This window comes from Oncorhynchus mykiss, chromosome 27 (genome assembly GCF_057628025.1).
Source record: "Oncorhynchus mykiss isolate SJ-2025 chromosome 27, ASM5762802v1, whole genome shotgun sequence".
NCBI lineage: Eukaryota > Metazoa > Chordata > Actinopteri > Salmoniformes > Salmonidae > Oncorhynchus > Oncorhynchus mykiss.
Window position 1 is genome coordinate 32,140,781 of NC_143048.1, and position 9,220 is coordinate 32,150,000.

Genomic DNA, 9,220 nt, shown 5'->3' on the forward strand with positions numbered 1-9,220 from the left:
CTGTGCGAATTTAAGTATGCTCTCTCTAATTCTCTCTTTCTTTCTCTCTCTCGGAGGACCTGAGCCCTAGGACAATGCCTCAGGACTACCTGGCAAGATGACTCCTTGCTGTCTCCAGTCCACCTGGCCGTGCTGCTGCTCCAGTTTCAACTGTTCTGCCTGCGGCTATGGAACCCTGACCTGTTCACTGGACGTGCTACCTGTCCCGGACCTGCTGTTTTCAACTCTCTAGAGACAGCAGTAGCGGTAGAGATACTCTTAATGATCGGCTATAAAAATCCAACTGACATTTACTCCTGAGGTGCTGACATGCTGCACCCTCGACAACTACTGTGATTATTAGTATTTGACCATGCTGGTCATTTATGAACATTTGAACATCTTGGCTGGCCACCCCTCATAGCCTGGTTCCTCTCTAGGTTTCTTCCTAGGTTTTGGCCTTTCTAGGGAGTTTTCCTAGCCACCGTGCTTCTACACCTGCATTGCTTGCAGTTTGGGGTTTTAGGCTGGGTTTCTGTACAGCACTTTGAGATATCAGCTGATGTACGAAGGGCTATATAAATACATTTGATTTGATTTGATATAAACTCGGCAAAAAAAGAAACGTCCTCTCACTGTCAACCATGTTTATTTTCAGCAAACTTAACATGTGTAAATATATGTATGAACATAACAAGATTCAACAACTGAACAAGTTCCACAGACAGAAATGGAATAATGTGTAATAATGTGTCCCTGAACAAAGGGGGGTTCAAAATCAAAAGTAAGTCAGTATCTGGTGTGGCCACCAGCTGCATTAAGTACTGCAGTGCATCTCCTCCTCATGGACTGCACCAGATTTGCCAGTTCTTGCTGTGAGATGTTACCCCACTCTTCCACCAAGGCACCTGCACGTTCCCGGACATTTCTGGGGGGAACGGCCCTAGCCCTCACCCTCTGATCCAACAGGTCCCAGACGTTCTCAATGGGATTGAGATCCAGGCTCTTCGCTGGCCATGGACATTCCTGTTTTATAGGAAATCACGCACAGAACTAGCAGTATGGCTGGTGGCGTTGTCATGCTGTAGGGTCATGTCAGGATGAGCCTGCATGAGGGAGGAGGATGTCTTCCCTGTAACACACATCGTTGAGATTGCCTGCAATGACAACAAGCTCAGTCCGATGATGCTGTGTCACACCAACCCAGACCATGACGGACCCTCCACCTCCAAATCGATCCTGATCCAGAGTACAGGCCTCGGTGTAACGCTCAATCCTTCAACGATAAACGCAAATCCGCCCATCACCCCTGGTGAGACAAAACCGTGACTCGTCAGTGAAGAGCACTTTTGCCAGTCCTGTCTGGTCCAGCGACGGTGGGTTTGTGCCCATAGGCGACATTGTTGTCGGTGATATCTGGTGAGGACCTGCCTTACAACCGGCCTACAAGCCCTTAGTCCAGCCTCTCTCAGCCTATTGCGGACAGTCTGAGCACTGATGGAGGGATTGTGTGTTCCTGGTGTAACTCGGGCAGTTGTTGTTGCCATCCTGTACCTGTCCCGCAGTTGTGATGTCCGGATGTACCGATCCTGTGCAGGTGTTGTTACACGTGGTCTGCCACTGCGAGGACAATCAGCTGTCTGTCCTGTCTCCCTGTAGCACTGTCTTAGGCGTTTCACAGTACGGACAATGCAATGTATTGCCCTGGCCACACCTGCAGTCATCATGCCTCCTTGCAGCATGCCTAACCACGTTCACGCAAATGAGCTGGGACCCTGGGCATCTTTCTTTTGGTGATTTTCAGAGTCAGTAGAAAGGCCTTTTTAGTGTCCTAAGTTTTCATAACTGTAACCTTAATTGCCTACTGTCTGTAATCTGTTAGTGTCTTAACAACCGTTTCACAGATTCATGTTCATTAATTGTTTATGGTTCATTGAACAAGCATGGGAAACAGTGTTTAAGACCTGTACAATGAAGATCTGTGAAATTATTTGGATTTTTTTTTTGCTGAGTTTACTACCAGAGTATTAATGTCGTTTTGACCAGCATTGTCTACAGACATTAGAGCAAGTATAAACCGCCCTTTATTCAGTATGTAGATTCCTCTCTCTCTGTGTCTCCCTATCTCTGATATTTCTATATCCCAGTTGTGTCTCCCAATCCCAATCCCCAGTCTCAATTTCTATAGAAGCATAGGATGTATAAATCAGGTAGTTGAAAAGGTATTATATCACTAGACAAGAGGAGACCTAGTAACATTCTGTAGAGGAGGTATCACTAGACTAGACTAGAGGAGAGCTAGTAACATTCTGTAGAGGAGGTATAACTAGACAAGACTAGAGGAGACCTAGTAACATTCTGTAGAGGAGGTATCACTAGACTAGACTAGAGGAGACCTAGAAACATTCTGTAGAGGAGGTATCACTAGACTAGACTAGAGGAGACCTAGTAACATTCTGTAGAGGAGGTATCACTAGACTAGACTAGAGGAGGTATCACTAGACTAGACTAGAGGAGGTATCACTAGACTAGACTAGACTAGAAGAGGCCGAGTAACATTCTATAGAGGAGGTATCACTAGACTAGAGCAGACCTAGTAACATTCTGTAGAGGAGGTATCACTAGACTAGACTACAGGAGGTATCAGTAGACTATTCTAGAGACCTAGTAACATTCTGTAGAGGAGGTATCAGTAGACTAAACTAGAGACAAAGTAACATTCTGTAGAGGTGGTTTCAGTAGACTAGACTAGAGGAGATCTAGTAACATTCTGTAGAGGAGGTATAACTAGACTAGAGGAGACCTAGTAACATTCTGTAGAGGAGGTATCACTAGACTAGACTAGAGGCGACCTCATAACATTATATAGAGGAGGTATCACTAGACTAGACTAGAGGAGACCTCGTAACATTATATAGAGGAGGTATCACTAGACTAGACTAGAGGAGACCGAGTAACATTATATAGAGGAGGTATCACTAGACTAGACTAGAGGAGACCTAGTAACATTATGTAGAGGTGGTATCAGTAGCCTAGACTAGAGGAGACCGAGTAACATTATTTAGAGGAGGTATCACTAGACTCGACTAGAGGAGACCTTGTAACATTATGTAGAGGAGGTATCACTAGACTCGACTAGAGGAGACCTTGTAACATTATGTAGAAGAGGAGAGGAGACTTGGGGACATTGAAGTGTCCCCTGAGTGGTCATTGTGTGTATGTCTGTTTCTCCCTCCTGTCGGCCCCCTTATACTCCACTGACGACAGCCCTCTCTTTTCACTCTTTCTCCCTCTCTTCCCAAGAGCCCTCCACTCCTCTCAGACCACAGAACGATACATACTAGACACTAGACATGCTAAAGCATCCTCCAAACAGACCCTAGGCCACATCGCACAGAACATCTCCAGTTCCCCTCAGACCACAGAACATCTCCAGTTCCCCTCAGACCACAGAACACCTCCAGTTCCCCTCAGACCACAGAACATCTCCAGTTCCCCTCAGACCACAGACCATCTCCAGTTCCCCCCAGACCACAGAATATCTCCAGTTCCCCCCAGACCACAGAACATCTCCAGTTCCCCTCAGACTACAGAACATCTCCAGTTCCTCTCTGACCACAGAACATCTCCAGTTCCTCTCTGACCACAGAACATCTCCAGTTCCCCCAGACCACAGAATATCTCCAGTTCCCCTCAGACTACAGAACATCTCCAGTTCCTCTCTGACCACAGAACATTTCCAGTTCCCCCCAGACCACAGAACATCTCCAGTTCCCCTCAGACTACAGACCATCTCCAGTTCCCCCCAGACCACAGAACATCTCCAGTTCCCCTCAGACCACAGAACATCTCCAGTTCCCCTCAGACCACAGACCATCTCCAGTCCCCCCCAGACCACAGAACATCTCCAGTTCCCCTCTGACCACAGAACATCTCCAGTTCCCCTCAGACTACAGAACATCTCCAGTTCCTCTCTGACCACAGAACATCTCCAGTTCCCCCAGACCACAGAATATCTCCAGTTCCCCTCAGACTACAGATCATCTCCAGTTCCCCTCTGACCACAGAACATCTCCAGTTCCCCTCTGACCACAGAACATCTCCAGTTCCCTTCAGACTACAGAACATCTCCAGTTCCCCTCAGACCACAGAATATCTCCAGTTCCCCTCAGACAAAAAAATAACAAGTCACATGTCTGTACACAGCACCGTATCTCCCAGCTTACACCTTGCCAGGCAATGTCAGGGTCCCATTCACCCGCATTCTTCTCTTATCAAACAGCAACAGCAATGATACCAAACCAACATCACAACAAGCAAAAACGGAAAAAAATCTAATCTGATCAAGAGAGAGAGAGAGAGAGAGAGAGAGAGAGAGAGAGAGAGAGAGAGAGATGGGGAAGAGAGAGAGAGGGGGGAAGAGAGAGAGATCAGGGAAGAGAGAGAGAGAGAGAGAGAGAGAGAGAGAGAGAGGGGGGGGGAAGAGAGAGAGAGATCAGGGAAGAGAGAGAGAGAGAGAGAGAGAGAGAGAGAGAGAGAGGGGAAGAGAGAGAGATCGGGGAAGAGAGAGAGATCGGGGAAGAGAGAGAGAGATCGGCAGCAAAAAACAGGAGACCTGAAGAAATGTCAGGTTAATCCGCAGGGCAAGGCCGTCGCCCGAGAAAAAGGTAGACCGAAAGGAGAAAGAGAAAACGAGAGCAACGTTTTTACGCTCTTCTTTATATCACCTGTCTTTCTGCCATCGCCAAGTCAGTTCACAATGGAGGCTGGAAACAGATTAGCCTACCCATCATCCAGCCATACTGACATCTAGAAAGGGATTACAGCTACCCTGTCTTCCGTCTGTGATAGGGTGTCAAATATCTAAACAGATGAAAACCAATTCAATTACTCATCTCTGAAATCTCCCAGCTGTTTGTTCCATATCAAATTATGAAAAGATAAGAGTTGTAGATTATAATATTTATAACATTTTCCCTGACGGAAGATACTAATGAAATACTCTTTCTCGTATCAATTAGTGACAGACAGACAACATGGCCATGGCACGCCAGACACAGAGATGAAAGAGAACAGGAATCATCTCGATAATAATGAGCTTTTGAGAAAGGAGAGGAACGGGAGCAGTTGAAAGACAGGGTCATGTCGAGTACATTTTCCACAACAGTCTGTTCATAATCTGGACCGCACAATGTAGACTGACTCAAAAACACCCGGTTGTTTTGGGATGGCTACTTTGCATTTGAAACCCAACTGAGAATCTATTCCACATTTTCTTTATCACTGAAATACAACATTTTCCATTGTGAGATCATACTTGAAATGGAAACCAGGTGCATTGAAGGTTATTTCCATGGTTATTGCAAATTTTGAGCATCATAATTATGAATGCTGATGCTTCTGGACAACACAATCGTCATATTTCTAAACTTTTTTGTTGAGAGGTCTGGTGAGAAGTTCCCTTCAGTGTAGAACTCTCACCTCATCATTAACACTGAGGTGTGGTTGAAGACCTGATCGTGTTGATTCCAACGTTTATCTCCCTACTGTACGTGACAAGACTAAAGGTGTGAAGACAGCTATATCACAGGTGTCAGAGTGCTAACGATGTGTTCCTCATGGGGTACAAGGTGTCAACATGGCTATTCTAGCTCTCAGGATGAAGAATAAGGAAACGTCACACGTAGTTCCTCACACCCACATCGTCCATACAACAGCAAGCCCAAAGCGTCACTAGTAATATCACATAGACGCTTTGGTGGCTATCCACCATACAGCCATTTACCCTCCCATCACTATCAGCAACATGAGTGCAGTAATCACAGTGCCAGTGACAAGGTAATGTCCCAGTCTGTCAAACCTACTTTACTGTGGGACAGCTCTGACGTAAACAACCAACAATAACCAACAAACAAATGGTATAGCAGTCCAATAACAGACATCCTCATCCCAGAGACTTGAAGAGGACTTTTCAAAATGGATGCCCTCGGTGAGTCAGAGCTCTAAGGACAAATGGAATGCAGAGTCAACCCACACAGAACACTGAGCAGGAACATAGACCACCACCACTGGGGATCAAACAGTGCTGGAGATGAGGCAAAGTTTCAATGCTTTTAAAAGCGTCAGCCGATTACAATCTTAATTAAAAATGTCCTCTCTCTCTCTCGCTCTCTCTCTCCGTGGTTCTTTCTCTCTGTCTCCCTGTGTATTTGTCTCCCTCTCCTTCTCTCACTCCCTCTCTCTTCCTCTCTTTCAGCGAGTGACTGCTGTATTTGAGGACATGATGATTGATGGGTGAGATACCAGGAAATGATAAAGCTTTGCGCTGTGAGCGCTATTTAGGGAGGACTGTGTGAGAATAGATCCCCTGGGTCCATTACAGCCCTCCTGCCCACTCTTCCACCCCTTACACACACACACACACACACACACACACACACACACACACACACACGCACACATCCTATCTTATAATCCTATCCTAACAAACACACACACACACATGGCTCATTTTAACGGTTGAGTCTTAAGGGCTGACATGGTGATGCGATGATAGAGGCTTACTGTCAGGATTCAGAGAGAGACAACATGTCACTGTACAGTCTGATACAGAGGCTTACCTTACACACACTCAGACACAGATTGGATAGCACGCGTATTGTGTCCAAGTTCTCCAATTAGAATGTCAACCTGCTACAGCGTTGTGATGTGGTTGGACCATGATGGGATTCCAAACCAATCAAAATGGATTGAATCTCCACAACAAAGGGATTTGCGATTGGTTGTGAGACAGAAATATCCCAAAATCCATTTCAGAAATTCTCCAATGTGAACAATAGGCAGAAGACTGAATGCAAGCTATACTTAAGCATTTATTTAGATTAAAGAATATTGAGAGAGATGAGGGTGTCAGATTATTCTAGAAATGACAGAAGAACCTGCTGGTGAGCTGGGAATAGAGTATATTTGAAATGGAATCACTTTCCGTTTGAGAGAGAATTAATATTGGTGCCATATTATACACACTCAAATGCTGGGAGCCCTGTTCCAACCTCACTCTATTTGGACTAAGGAAATCCATTTGAGCCGAAATGACTGAGAGATTTGGATTTAGATGGCTTGCACTCGGAAAGGGAAAGAGAGAGAGCGAGAGAGAGAGAGGGAGAAAGAAAGAAAGAAAAAAGAAAGAAAGAAAGGGATGGAAAAAAAATTGACAGAAATAAGAGAAAGAAATCGGGAGAGAATGGAGAGAGAGTGGAGAGAGAATGGAGAGAGTAGAGAGACAGAATGGAGAGAGAATGGAGAGAGAGTGGCGACAGAATGGAGAGAGAGAATGGAGAGACAGAATGGAGAGAGCGTGGAGAGACAGAATGGAGAGAGAATGGAGAGAGAATGGAGAGACAGAATGGAGAGACAGAATGGAGAGAGTGTGGAGAGACAGAATGGAGAGAGAATCAAGAGAGAATGGAGAGAGAGTGGAGAGACAGAATGGAGAGAGAATGGAGAGACAGAATGGAGAGAGAATGGAGAGACAGAATGGAGAGAGAGTGGAGAGACAGAATGGAGAGAGAATGGAGAGACAGAATGGAGAGACAGAATGGAGAGAGAATGGAGAGAGAGTGGAGAGACAGAGTGGAGAGACAGAGTGGAGAGACAGAGTAGAGAGACAGAGTGGAGAGAGAATGGAGAGACAGAGTAGAGAGACATTGTGGAGAGAGAATGGAGAGACAGAGTAGAGAGACAGAGTGGAGAGAGAGTGGAGAGACAGAGTGGAGAGAGAGAGGAGAGACAAAGTGGAGAGACAGAGTGGAGAGAGAAAATGGAGAGACAGAATGGAGAGATAATGGAGAGACAGAATGGAGAGAGAATGGAGAGACAGAATGGAGAGAGAAGGGAGAGAGAATGGAGAGACAAAATGGCGGGAGAATGGAGAGACAGAATGGAGAGACAGAGTGGAGAGAGAATGGAGAGACAGAATGGAGAGACAGAGTGGAGAAAGAATGGAGAGACAGCATGGAGACAGAATGGAGAGAGAGTGGAGAGAGAGTGGAGAGACAGAGTGGAGAGAAAGTGGAGAGACAGAGTGGAGAGAGAGAATGGAGAGAGAGAATGGAGAGACAGAGTGGGGAGAGAGAATGGAAAGGCAGAGTATAGACAGATTGGAGAGACAGAGTGGAGAGAAAAGGAGAGAAGGAGAGAGAGCTAACGACTGGTGTATCTGGGACGCCTCTGTCTCGTTCTCCCTGCCTGGTATGGTGTTAGGGTCAACAGAGAATCGGCATTGAACGGATTCTGGAAATGCACTGGTGATAATGATGATCAAGGGGGACAATGACAGCAATCACAATAACCACAATAATCACTGCCAATTTGTCTACACCCTTCTAAAGGATGTGTGTGTGTTTGTGTGTGCGTGTGTTAGTGGGCTCACGTGTGTGTGTGTGTGTGTGTGTGTGTGTGTGTGTGTGTGTGTGTGTGTGTGTGTGTGTGTGTGCGTGCGTGTGCGTGCGTGCGTGCGTGTGTAAGGGGAGAGAGAGTGGGCAGAAAGGCCGTAATGGACCCAGGGGATCCATCCTAAATATCCCTCGCAGGTCAAACTGCAACAGAGGTTTAGAAGCTTTCCAGTCACTGTCATATGTATCACACTAGCTGAAGAAGGGAGGACAATGACAAACAAATCAGACCCTACTATTGTCTGGCACTTTTACAATTATCTCTCCAAGAAAAGTTGACAACTTGAAATGATGTCACAGTGATGTCACAGTAAGCAGCACCACCGTATGTCTTCTGTGAAGGCCAGCTAAGTCCTGGCAGAAGCAGAAGCTAACTAGAAATACCCAAACATTGAAAGTGTAACAGAGCTGTAGTTAGCTAGACAGCAGATTGTCATTCATATTCCCAGGATCCTGAACATGTTGTCAACCAACTACAGTCTTTCACTCACCCAACCCAGCACTCCACCCGCTTAAAACCAATCAAACAATTAACTCCTAGCCAGAGCTGCATTACATTAAAAGCCAGCAGCTTACAGAGAGAGAGAGAGGGAGAGAGAGAGAGAGAGGAGAAAGAGAGAGAGAGAGAGAGAGAGAGAGAGAGAGAGAGAGAGAGAGAGAGGAGTCATCAGACCCCAATAATTACAGGGGAATTTGCGTCAACAGTAACTTGGGAAAGATTTTCTGTAGCATTTTGAATTCAAGAATTCAAACCTTTCTTCAAGAAAAAAAATGTAATAAGTAAATGT

At 45.8% G+C, this 9,220-nt stretch overlaps 1 protein-coding gene and 1 pseudogene across 2 annotated transcripts in view; one reads left to right on the forward strand and one right to left on the reverse strand.

The window, feature by feature from the left end:
• The window catches only part of LOC149971295 (uncharacterized), an 88,494-nt pseudogene extending 84,454 nt beyond the window's left edge, over window positions 1-4,040 (forward strand).
• The window catches only part of LOC110507154 (calsyntenin-2), a 445,555-nt gene that overhangs the window by 341,354 nt on the left and 94,981 nt on the right, over window positions 1-9,220 (reverse strand). The gene's annotated exons all lie outside the window — the stretch shown is intronic.